This window comes from Oncorhynchus mykiss, chromosome 26 (assembly GCF_057628025.1).
Source record: "Oncorhynchus mykiss isolate SJ-2025 chromosome 26, ASM5762802v1, whole genome shotgun sequence".
Lineage (NCBI taxonomy): Eukaryota > Metazoa > Chordata > Actinopteri > Salmoniformes > Salmonidae > Oncorhynchus > Oncorhynchus mykiss.
In genome coordinates, this window is record NC_143047.1 from 52,685,279 (window position 1) to 52,695,960 (window position 10,682).

A 10,682-nucleotide genomic window follows, 5' to 3' on the forward strand; every position below is an offset into this window, starting at 1 on the left:
ACTGTACTGTAGGGAATGACTGTACTGTAGGGAAGGACTGTACTGTAGGGAAGGACTATACTGTAGGGAATGACTGTACTGTAGGGAATGACTATACTGTAGGGAAGGACTGTACTGTAGGGAAGGACTATACTGTAGGGAATGACTATACTGTAGGGAAGGACTGTACTGTAGGGAATGACTATACTCTAGGACTGTACTGTAGGGAAGGACTGTACTGTAGGGAAGGACTATTACTATCCTCTACTGTAGGACTGTATTGTAGGGAAGGACAATACTATAGGGAAGGACTATACTGTAGGGAAGGACTATACTGTAGGACTGTACTGTAGGGAAGGACTGTTCTGTAGGGAAGGACTATACTGTAGGGAAGGACTATACTGTAGGACTGTACTGTAGGGAAGGACTATACTGTAGGACTGTACTGTAGGGAAGGACTGTACTGTAGGGAAGGACTATACTGTAGGGAAGGACTAAACTGTAGGGAAGGACTATACTGTAGGACTGTACTGTAGGGAAGGACTGTACTGTAGGGAAGAACTATACTGTAGGGAAGGACTATACTGTAGGACTGTACTGTAGGGAAGGACTATACTGTAGGACTGTACTCTAGGGAAGGACTGTACTGTAGGGAAGGACTATACTGTAGGGAAGGACTATACTGTAGGGAAGGACTATACTGTAGGACTGTACTGTAGGGAAGGACTGTACTGTAGGGAATAACTATCCTGTAGGACTATACTGTAGGGAAGGACTGTACTGTAGGGAAGGACTATACTGTAGGGAAGGACTGTACTGTAGGGAATGACTATACTGTAGGACTGTACTGTAGGGAAGGACTGTACTGTAGGGAAGGACTATACTGTAGGGGAGGACTGTACTGTAGGGAAGAACTATCCTGTAGGACTATACTGTAGGGAAGGACTGTACTGTAGGGAAGGACTATACTGTAGGGAAGGACTGTACTGTAGGGAATGACTATACTGTAGGACTGTACTGTAGGGAATGACTGTACTGAAGGGAAGGACTGTTCTGTAGTGAAGGACTATACTGTAGGGAATGACTGTACTGTAGGGAATGACTATACTGTAGGGAATGACTATACTGTAGGGAATGACTATACTGTAGGGAAGGACTGTACTGTAGGGAAGGACTATACTGTAGGGAATGACTATACTGTAGGGAAGGACTGTACTGTAGGGAATGACTATACTCTAGGACTGTACTGTAGGGAAGGACTGTACTGTAGGGAAGGACTATACTGTAGGGAAGGACTGTACTGTAGGGTAGTTCTATACTGTAGGGAAGGACTATACTATAGGGAAGGACTGTACTGTAGGGAATGACTATACTGTAGGGAAGGACTGTACTGTATTGAATGACTATACTCTAGGACTGTACTGTAGGGAAGGACTGTACTGTAGGGAAGGACTATACTGTAGGGAAGGACTGTACTGTAGGGTAGGACTATACTGTAGGGAAGGACTATACTGTAGGGAAGGACTGTACTGTAGGGAAGGACTGTACTGTAGGGAAGGACTATACTGTAGGGAATGACTGTACTGTAGGGATTGACTATACTGTAGGGAATGACTATACTGTAGGGAATGACTATACTGTAGGGAAGGACTGTACTGTAGGGAATGACTGTACTGTAGGGAAGGACTGTACTGTAGAGAAGGACTATACTGTAGAGAAGGACTGTACTGTAGGGAAGGACTGTACTGTAGAGAAGGACTGTACTGTAGGGAAGGACTGTACTGTAGGGAATGACTGTACTGTAGGGAATGACTATACTGTAGGACTGTACTGTAGGGAAGGACTGTACTGTAGGACTGTACTGTAGGGAAGGACTGTAAATCAAATCAAATGTATTTATATAGCCCTTCGTACATCAGCTGATATCTCAAAGTGCTGTACAGAAACCCAGCCTAAAACCCCAAATAGCAAGCAATGCAGGTGTAGAAGCACGGTGGCTAGGAAAAACTCCCTAGAAAGGCCAAAACCTAGGAAGAAACCTAGAGAGGAACCAGGCTATGTGGGGTGGCCAGTCCTCTTCTGGCTGTGCCGGGTGGAGATTATAACAGAACATGGCAAAGATGTTCAAATGTTCATAAATGACCAGCATGGTCGAATAATAATAAGGAAGAACAGTTGAAACTGGAGCAGCAGCACAGTCAGGTGGACTGGGGACAGCAAGGAGTCATCATGTCAGGTATTCCTGGGGCATGGTCCTAGGGCTCAGGTCCTCCGAGAGAGAGAAAGAAAGAGAGAATTAGAGAGAGCATATGTGGGATGGCCAGTTCTCTTCTGGCTGTGCCGGGTGGAGATTATAACAGAACATGGCCAAGATGTTCAAATGTTCATAAATGACCAGCATGGTCGAATAATAATAAGGCAGAACAGTTGAAACTGGAGCAGCAGCATGGCCAGGTGGACTGGGGACAGCAAGGAGTCATCATGTCAGGTAGTCCTGGGGCATGGTCCTAGGGCTCAGGTCCTCCGAGAGAGAGAAAGAAAGAGAGAAGGAGAGAATTAGAGAACGCACACTTAGATTCACACAGGACACCGAATAGGACAGGAGAAGTACTCCAGATATAACAAACTGACCCTAGCCCCCCGACACATAAACTACTGCAGCATAAATACTGGAGGCTGAGACAGGATGGGTCAGGAGACACTGTGGCCCCATCCGAGGACACCCCGGACAGGGCCAAACAGGAAGGATATAACCCCTGTACTGTAGGGAAGGACTATACTGTAGGGAAGGACTATACTGTAGGACTGTATTGTAGGGAAGGACTGTACTGTAGGGAAGGACTGTACTGTAGGGAAGGACTGTACTGTAGGACTGTACTGTAGGGAATGACTATACTGTAGGACTGTACTGTAGGGAAGGACTATACTGTAGGACTGTACTGTAGGGAATGACTATACTGTAGGACTGTACTGCAGGGAAGGACTATACTGTAGGGAAGGACTATACTGTAGGACTGTACTGTAGGGAAGGACTGTACTGTAGGGAAGGACTGTACTGTAGGACTGTACTGTAGGGAATGACTATACTGTAGGACTGTACTGTAGGGAAGGACTATACTGTAGGGAAGGACTATACTGTAGGACTGTACTGTAGGGAAGGACAATACTGTAGGGAAGGACTATACTGTAGGGAAGGACTATACTGTAGGGAAGGACTATACTGTAGGACTGTACTGTAGGGAAGGACTGTTCTGTAGGGAAGGACTATACTGTAGGGAAGGACTGTACTGTAGGGAATGACTATACTGTAGGGAATGACTATACTGTAGGGAATGACTATACTGTAGGGAAGGACTGTACTGTAGGGAAGGACTGTACTGTAGGGAAGGACTATACTGTAGGGAAGGACTGTACTGTAGGGAAGAACTATCCTGTAGGACTATACTGTAGGGAAGGACTGTACTGTAGGGAAGGACTATACTGTAGGGAAGGACTGTACTGTAGGGAATGACTATACTGTAGGACTGTACTGTAGGGAATTACTGTACTGAAGGGAAGGACTGTACTGTAGGGAAGGACTATACTGTAGGGAATGACTGTACTGTAGGGAATGACTATACTGTAGGGAATGACTATACTGTAGGGAATGACTATACTGTAGGGAAGGACTGTACTGTAGGGAAGGACTATACTGTAGGGAATGACTATACTGTAGTGAAGGACTGTACTGTAGGGAATGACTATACTCTAGGACTGTACTGTAGGGAAGGACTGTACTGTAGGGAAGGACTATACTGTAGGGAAGGACTGTACTGTAGGGTAGGACTATACTGTAGGGAAGGACTATACTGTAGGGAAGGACTGTACTGTAGGGAATGACTATACTCTAGGACTGTACTGTAGGGAAGGACTGTACTGTAGGGAAGGACTGTACTGTAGGGAATGACTGTACTGTAGGGAATGACTATACTGTAGGACTGTACTGTAGGGAAGGACTGTACTGTAGGACTGTACTGTAGGGAAGGACTATACTGTAGGACTGTACTGTAGGGAAGGACTATACTGTAGGACTGTACTGTAGGGAAGGACAATACTGTAGGGAAGGACTATACTGTAGGGAAGGACTATACTGTAGGACTGTACTGTAGGGAAGGACTGTTCGATAGGGAAGGACTATACTGTAGGGAAGGACTATACTGTAGGACTGTACTGTAGGGAAGGACTATACTGTAGGACTGTACTGTAGGGAAGGACTGTACTGTAGGGAAGGACTATACTGAAGGGATGAACTATACTGTAGGACTGTACTATAGGGAAGGACTGTACTGTAGGGAAGAACTATACTGTAGGGAAGGACTATACTGTAGGACTGTACTGTAGGGAAGGACTATACTGTAGGACTGTACTGTAGGGAAGGACTATACTGTAGGGAAGGACTATACTGTAGGGAAGGACTATACTGTAGGACTGTACTGTAGGGAAGGACTGTACTGTAGGGAAGAACTATCCTTAAACACTATACTGTAGGGAAGGACTGTACTGTAGGGAAGGACTGTACTGTAGGGAATGATTATACTGTAGGGAATGACTATACTGTAGGACTGTACTGTAGGGAATGACTGTACTGTAGGGAAGGACTGTACTGTAGGGAAGGACTATACTGTAGGGAATGACTGTACTGTAGGGAATGACTATACTGTAGGGAAGGACTGTACTGTAGGGAAGGACTATACTGTAGGGAATGACTATACTGTAGGGAAGGACTGTACTGTAGGGAATGACTGTACTGTAGGGAATGACTGTACTGTAGGGAATGACTATACTGTAGGACTGTACTGTAGGGAAGGACTGTACTGTAGGACTGTACTGTAGGGAAGGACTATACTGTAGGACTGTACTCTAGGGAATGATTATACTGTAGGGAATGACTATACTGTAGGACTGTACTGTAGGGAATGACTGTACTGTAGGGAAGGACTGTACTGTAGGGAAGGACTATACTGTAGGGAATGACTGTACTGTAGGGAATGACTATACTGTAGGGAAGGACTGTACTGTAGGGAAGGACTATACTGTAGGGAATGACTATACTGTAGGGAAGGACTGTACTGTAGGGAATGACTATACTCTAGGACTGTACTGTAGGGAAGGACTGTACTGTAGGGAAGGACTATTACTATCCTCTACTGTAGGACTGTACTGTAGGGAAGGACAATACTGTAGGGAAGGACTATACTGTAGGGAAGGACTATACTGTAGGACTGTACTGTAGGGAAGGACTGTTCTGTAGGGAAGGACTATACTGTAGGGAAGGACTATACTGTAGGACTGTACTGTAGGGAAGGACTATACTTTAGGACTGTACTGTAGGGAAGGACTGTACTGTAGGGAAGGACTATACTGTAGGACTGTACTGTAGGGAAGGACTGTACTGTAGGGAAGAACTATACTGTAGGGAAGGACTATACTGTAGGACTGTACTGTAGGGAAGGACTATACTGTAGGACTGTACTGTAGGGAAGGACTGTACTGTAGGGAAGGACTATACTGTAGGGAAGGACTATACTGTAGGACTGTACTGTAGGGAAGGACTGTACTGTAGGGAAGAACTATCCTGTAGGACTATACTGTAGGGAAGGACTGTACTGTAGGGAAGGACTATACTGTAGGGAAGGACTGTACTGTAGGGAATGACTATACTGTAGGGAATGACTATACTGTAGGGAAGGACTGTACTGTAGGGAAGGACTATACTGTAGGGAAGGACTGTACTGTAGGGAAGAACTATCCTCTAGGACTATACTGTAGGGAAGGACTGTACTGTAGGGAATGACTATACTGTAGGACTGTACTGTAGGGAATGACTGTACTGAAGGGAAGGACTGTACTGTAGGGAATGACTATACTGTAGGGAATGACTGTACTGTAGGGAATGACTATACTGTAGGGAATGACTATACTGTAGGGAATGACTATACTGTAGGGAAGGACTGTACTGTAGGGAAGGACTATACTGTAGGGAATGACTATACTGTAGGGAAGGACTGTACTGTAGGGAATGACTATACTCTAGGACTGTACTGTAGGGAAGGACTGTACTGTAGGGAATAACTATACTGTAGGGAAGGACTGTACTGTAGGGAATGACTATACTGTAGGGAAGGACTGTACTGTAGGGAATGACTATACTCTAGGACTGTACTGTAGGGGAGGACTGTACTGTAGGGAAGGACTATACTGTAGGGAAGGACTGTACTGTAGGGTAGGACTATACTGTAGGGAAGGACTATACTGTAGGGAAGGACTGTACTGTAGGGAAGGACTGTACTGTAGGGAAGGACTATACTGTAGGGAATGACTGTACTGTAGGGAATGACTATACTGTAGGGAATGACTATACTGTAGGGAATGACTATACTGTAGGGTAAGGACTGTACTGTAGGGAATGACTGTACTGTAGGGAAGGATTGTACTGTAGAGAAGGACTATACTGTAGAGAAGGACTGTACTGTAGGGAAGGACTGTACTGTAGGGAATGACTGTACTGTAGGGAAGGACTGTACTGTAGAGAAGGACTGTACTGTAGGGAAGGCTTGTACTGTAGGGAATGAGTGTACTGTAGGGAATGACTATACTGTAGGACTGTACTGTAGGGAAGGACTGTACTGTAGGACTGTACTGTAGGGAAGGACTATACTGTAGGACTGTACTGTAGGGAAGGACTATACTGTAGGGAAGGACTATACTGTAGGGAAGGACTATACTGTAGGACTGTACTGTAGGGAAGGACTGTACTGTAGGGAAGGACTATACTGTAGGGAAGGACTATACTGTAGGACTGTACTGTAGGGAAGGACTATACTGTAGGACTGTACTGTAGGGAAGGACTGTACTGTAGGGAAGGACTATACTGTAGGGAAGGACTATACTGTAGGGAAGGACTATACTGTAGGACTGTACTGTAGGGAAGGACTGTACTGTAGGGAAGGACTATACTGTAGGGAAGGACTATACTGTAGGGAAGGACTATACTGTAGGACTGTACTGTTAGGAAGGACTGTACTGTAGGGAAGGACTATACTGTAGGGAAGGACTATACTGTAGGACTGTACTGTAGGGAAGGACTATACTGTAGGACTGTACTGTAGGGAAGGACTATACTGTAGGGAAGGACTATACTGTAGGACTGTACTGTAGGGAAGGACTGTACTGTAGGGAAGAACTATCCTGTAGGACTATACTGTAGGGAAGGACTGTACTGAAGGACTATACTGTAGGGAAGGACTTTACTGTAGGGAATGACTATACTGTAGGACTGTACTGTAGGGAAGGACTGTACTGTAGGGAAGGACTATACTGTAGGGAAGGACTGTACTGTAGGGAAGAACTATCCTGTAGGACTATACTGTAGGGAAGGACTGTACTGTAGGGAAGGACTATACTGTAGGGAAGGACTGTACTGTAGGGAATGACTATACTGTAGGACTGTACTGTAGGGAATGACTGTACTGAAGGGAAGGACTGTACTGTAGGGAAGGACTATACTGTAGGGAATGACTGTACTGTAGGGAATGACTATACTGTAGGGAATGACTATACTGTAGGGAATGACTATACTGTAGGGAAGGACTGTACTGTAGGGAAGGACTATACTGTAGGGAATGACTATACTGTAGTGAAGGACTGTACTGTAGGGAATGACTATACTCTAGGACTGTACTGTAGGGAAGGACTGTACTCTAGGGAAGGACTATACTGTAGGGAAGGACTGTACTGTAGGGTAGGACTATACTGTAGGGAAGGACTATACTGTAGGGAAGGACTGTACTGTAGGGTAGGACTATACTGTAGGGAAGGACTATACTGTAGGGAAGGACTGTACTGTAGGGAAGGACTGTACTGTAGGGAAGGACTATACTGTAGGGAATGACTGTACTGTAGGGAATGACTATACTGTAGGGAATGACTATACTGTAGGGAATGACTATACTGTAGGGTAAGGACTGTACTGTAGGGAATGACTGTACTGTAGGGAAGGATTGTACTGTAGAGAAGGACTATACTGTAGAGAAGGACTGTACTGTAGGGAAGGACTGTACTGTAGGGAATGACTGTACTGTAGGGAAGGACTGTACTGTAGAGAAGGACTGTACTGTAGGGAAGGCTTGTACTGTAGGGAATGAGTGTACTGTAGGGAATGACTATACTGTAGGACTGTACTGTAGGGAAGGACTGTACTGTAGGACTGTACTGTAGGGAAGGACTATACTGTAGGACTGTACTGTAGGGAAGGACTATACTGTAGGGAAGGACTATACTGTAGGGAAGGACTATACTGTAGGACTGTACTGTAGGGAAGGACTGTACTGTAGGGAAGGACTATACTGTAGGGAAGGACTATACTGTAGGACTGTACTGTAGGGAAGGACTATACTGTAGGACTGTACTGTAGGGAAGGACTGTACTGTAGGGAAGGACTATACTGTAGGGAAGGACTATACTGTAGGGAAGGACTATACTGTAGGACTGTACTGTAGGGAAGGACTGTACTGTAGGGAAGGACTATACTGTAGGGAAGGACTATACTGTAGGGAAGGACTATACTGTAGGACTGTACTGTTAGGAAGGACTGTACTGTAGGGAAGGACTATACTGTAGGGAAGGACTATACTGTAGGACTGTACTGTAGGGAAGGACTATACTGTAGGACTGTACTGTAGGGAAGGACTATACTGTAGGGAAGGACTATACTGTAGGACTGTACTGTAGGGAAGGACTGTACTGTAGGGAAGAACTATCCTGTAAGACTATACTGTAGGGAAGGACTGTACTGAAGGACTATACTGTAGGGAAGGACTTTACTGTAGGGAATGACTATACTGTAGGACTGTACTGTAGGGAAGGACTGTACTGTAGGGAAGGACTATACTGTAGGGAAGGACTGTACTGTAGGGAAGAACTATCCTGTAGGACTATACTGTAGGGAAGGACTGTACTGTAGGGAAGGACTATACTGTAGGGAAGGACTGTACTGTAGGGAATGACTATACTGTAGGACTGTACTGTAGGGAATGACTGTACTGAAGGGAAGGACTGTACTGTAGGGAAGGACTATACTGTAGGGAATGACTGTACTGTAGGGAATGACTATACTGTAGGGAATGACTATACTGTAGGGAATGACTATACTGTAGGGAAGGACTGTACTGTAGGGAAGGACTATACTGTAGGGAATGACTATACTGTAGTGAAGGACTGTACTGTAGGGAATGACTATACTCTAGGACTGTACTGTAGGGAAGGACTGTACTCTAGGGAAGGACTATACTGTAGGGAAGGACTGTACTGTAGGGTAGGACTATACTGTAGGGAAGGACTATACTGTAGGGAAGGACTGTACTGTAGGGAATGACTATACTCTAGGACTGTACTGTAGGGAAGGACTATACTGTAGGGAAGGACTGTACTGTAGGGAAGGACTGTACTGTAGGACTGTACAGTAGGGAATGACTATACTGTAGGGAAGGACTGTACTGTAGGGAAGGACTATACTGTAGGGAAGGACTGTACTGTAGGGAAGGACTATACTGTAGGGAATGACTGTACTGTAGGGAATGACTATACTGTAGGGAATGACTATACTGTAGGGAATGACTATACTGTAGGGAAGGACTGTACTGTAGGGAATGACTGTACTGTAGGGAAGGACTGTACTGTAGAGAAGGACTATACTGTAGAGAAGGACTGTACTGTAGGGAAGGACTGTACTGTAGGGAATGACTGTACTGTAGGGAAGGACTGTACAGTAGAGAAGGACTGTACTGTAGGGAAGGACTGTACTGTAGGGAATGACTGTACTGTAGGGAATGACTATACTGTAGAACTGTACTGTAGGGAAGGACTGTACTGTAGGACTGTACTGTAGGGAAGGACTATACTGTAGGACTGTACTGTAGGGAATGACTATACTGTAGGACTGTACTGTAGGGAAGGACTATACTGTAGGACTGTACTGTAGGGAAGGACTGTACTGTAGGGAAGGACTATACTGTAGGACTGTACTGTAGGGAAGGACTGTACTGTAGGGAAGAACTATACTGTAGGGAAGGACTATACTGTAGGACTGTACTGTAGGGAAGGACTATACTGTAGGACTGTACTGTAGGGAAGGACTGTACTGTAGGGAAGGACTATACTGTAGGGAAGGACTATACTGTAGGACTGTACTGTAGGGAAGGACTGTACTGTAGGGAAGAACTATCCTGTAGGACTATACTGTAGGGAAGGACTGTACTGTAGGGAAGGACTATACTGTAGGGAAGGACTGTACTGTAGGGAATGACTATACTGTAGGGAATGACTATACTGTAGGGAAGGACTGTACTGTAGGGAAGGACTATACTGTAGGGAAGGACTGTACTGTAGGGAAGAACTATCCTCTAGGACTATACTGTAGGGAAGGACTGTACTGTAGGGAATGACTATACTGTAGGACTGTACTGTAGGGAATGACTGTACTGAAGGGAAGGACTGTACTGTAGGGAATGACTATACTGTAGGGAATGACTGTACTGTAGGGAATGACTATACTGTAGGGAATGACTATACTGTAGGGAATGACTATACTGTAGGGAAGGACTGTACTGTAGGGAAGGACTATACTGTAGGGAATGACTATACTGTAGGGAAGGACTGTACTGTAG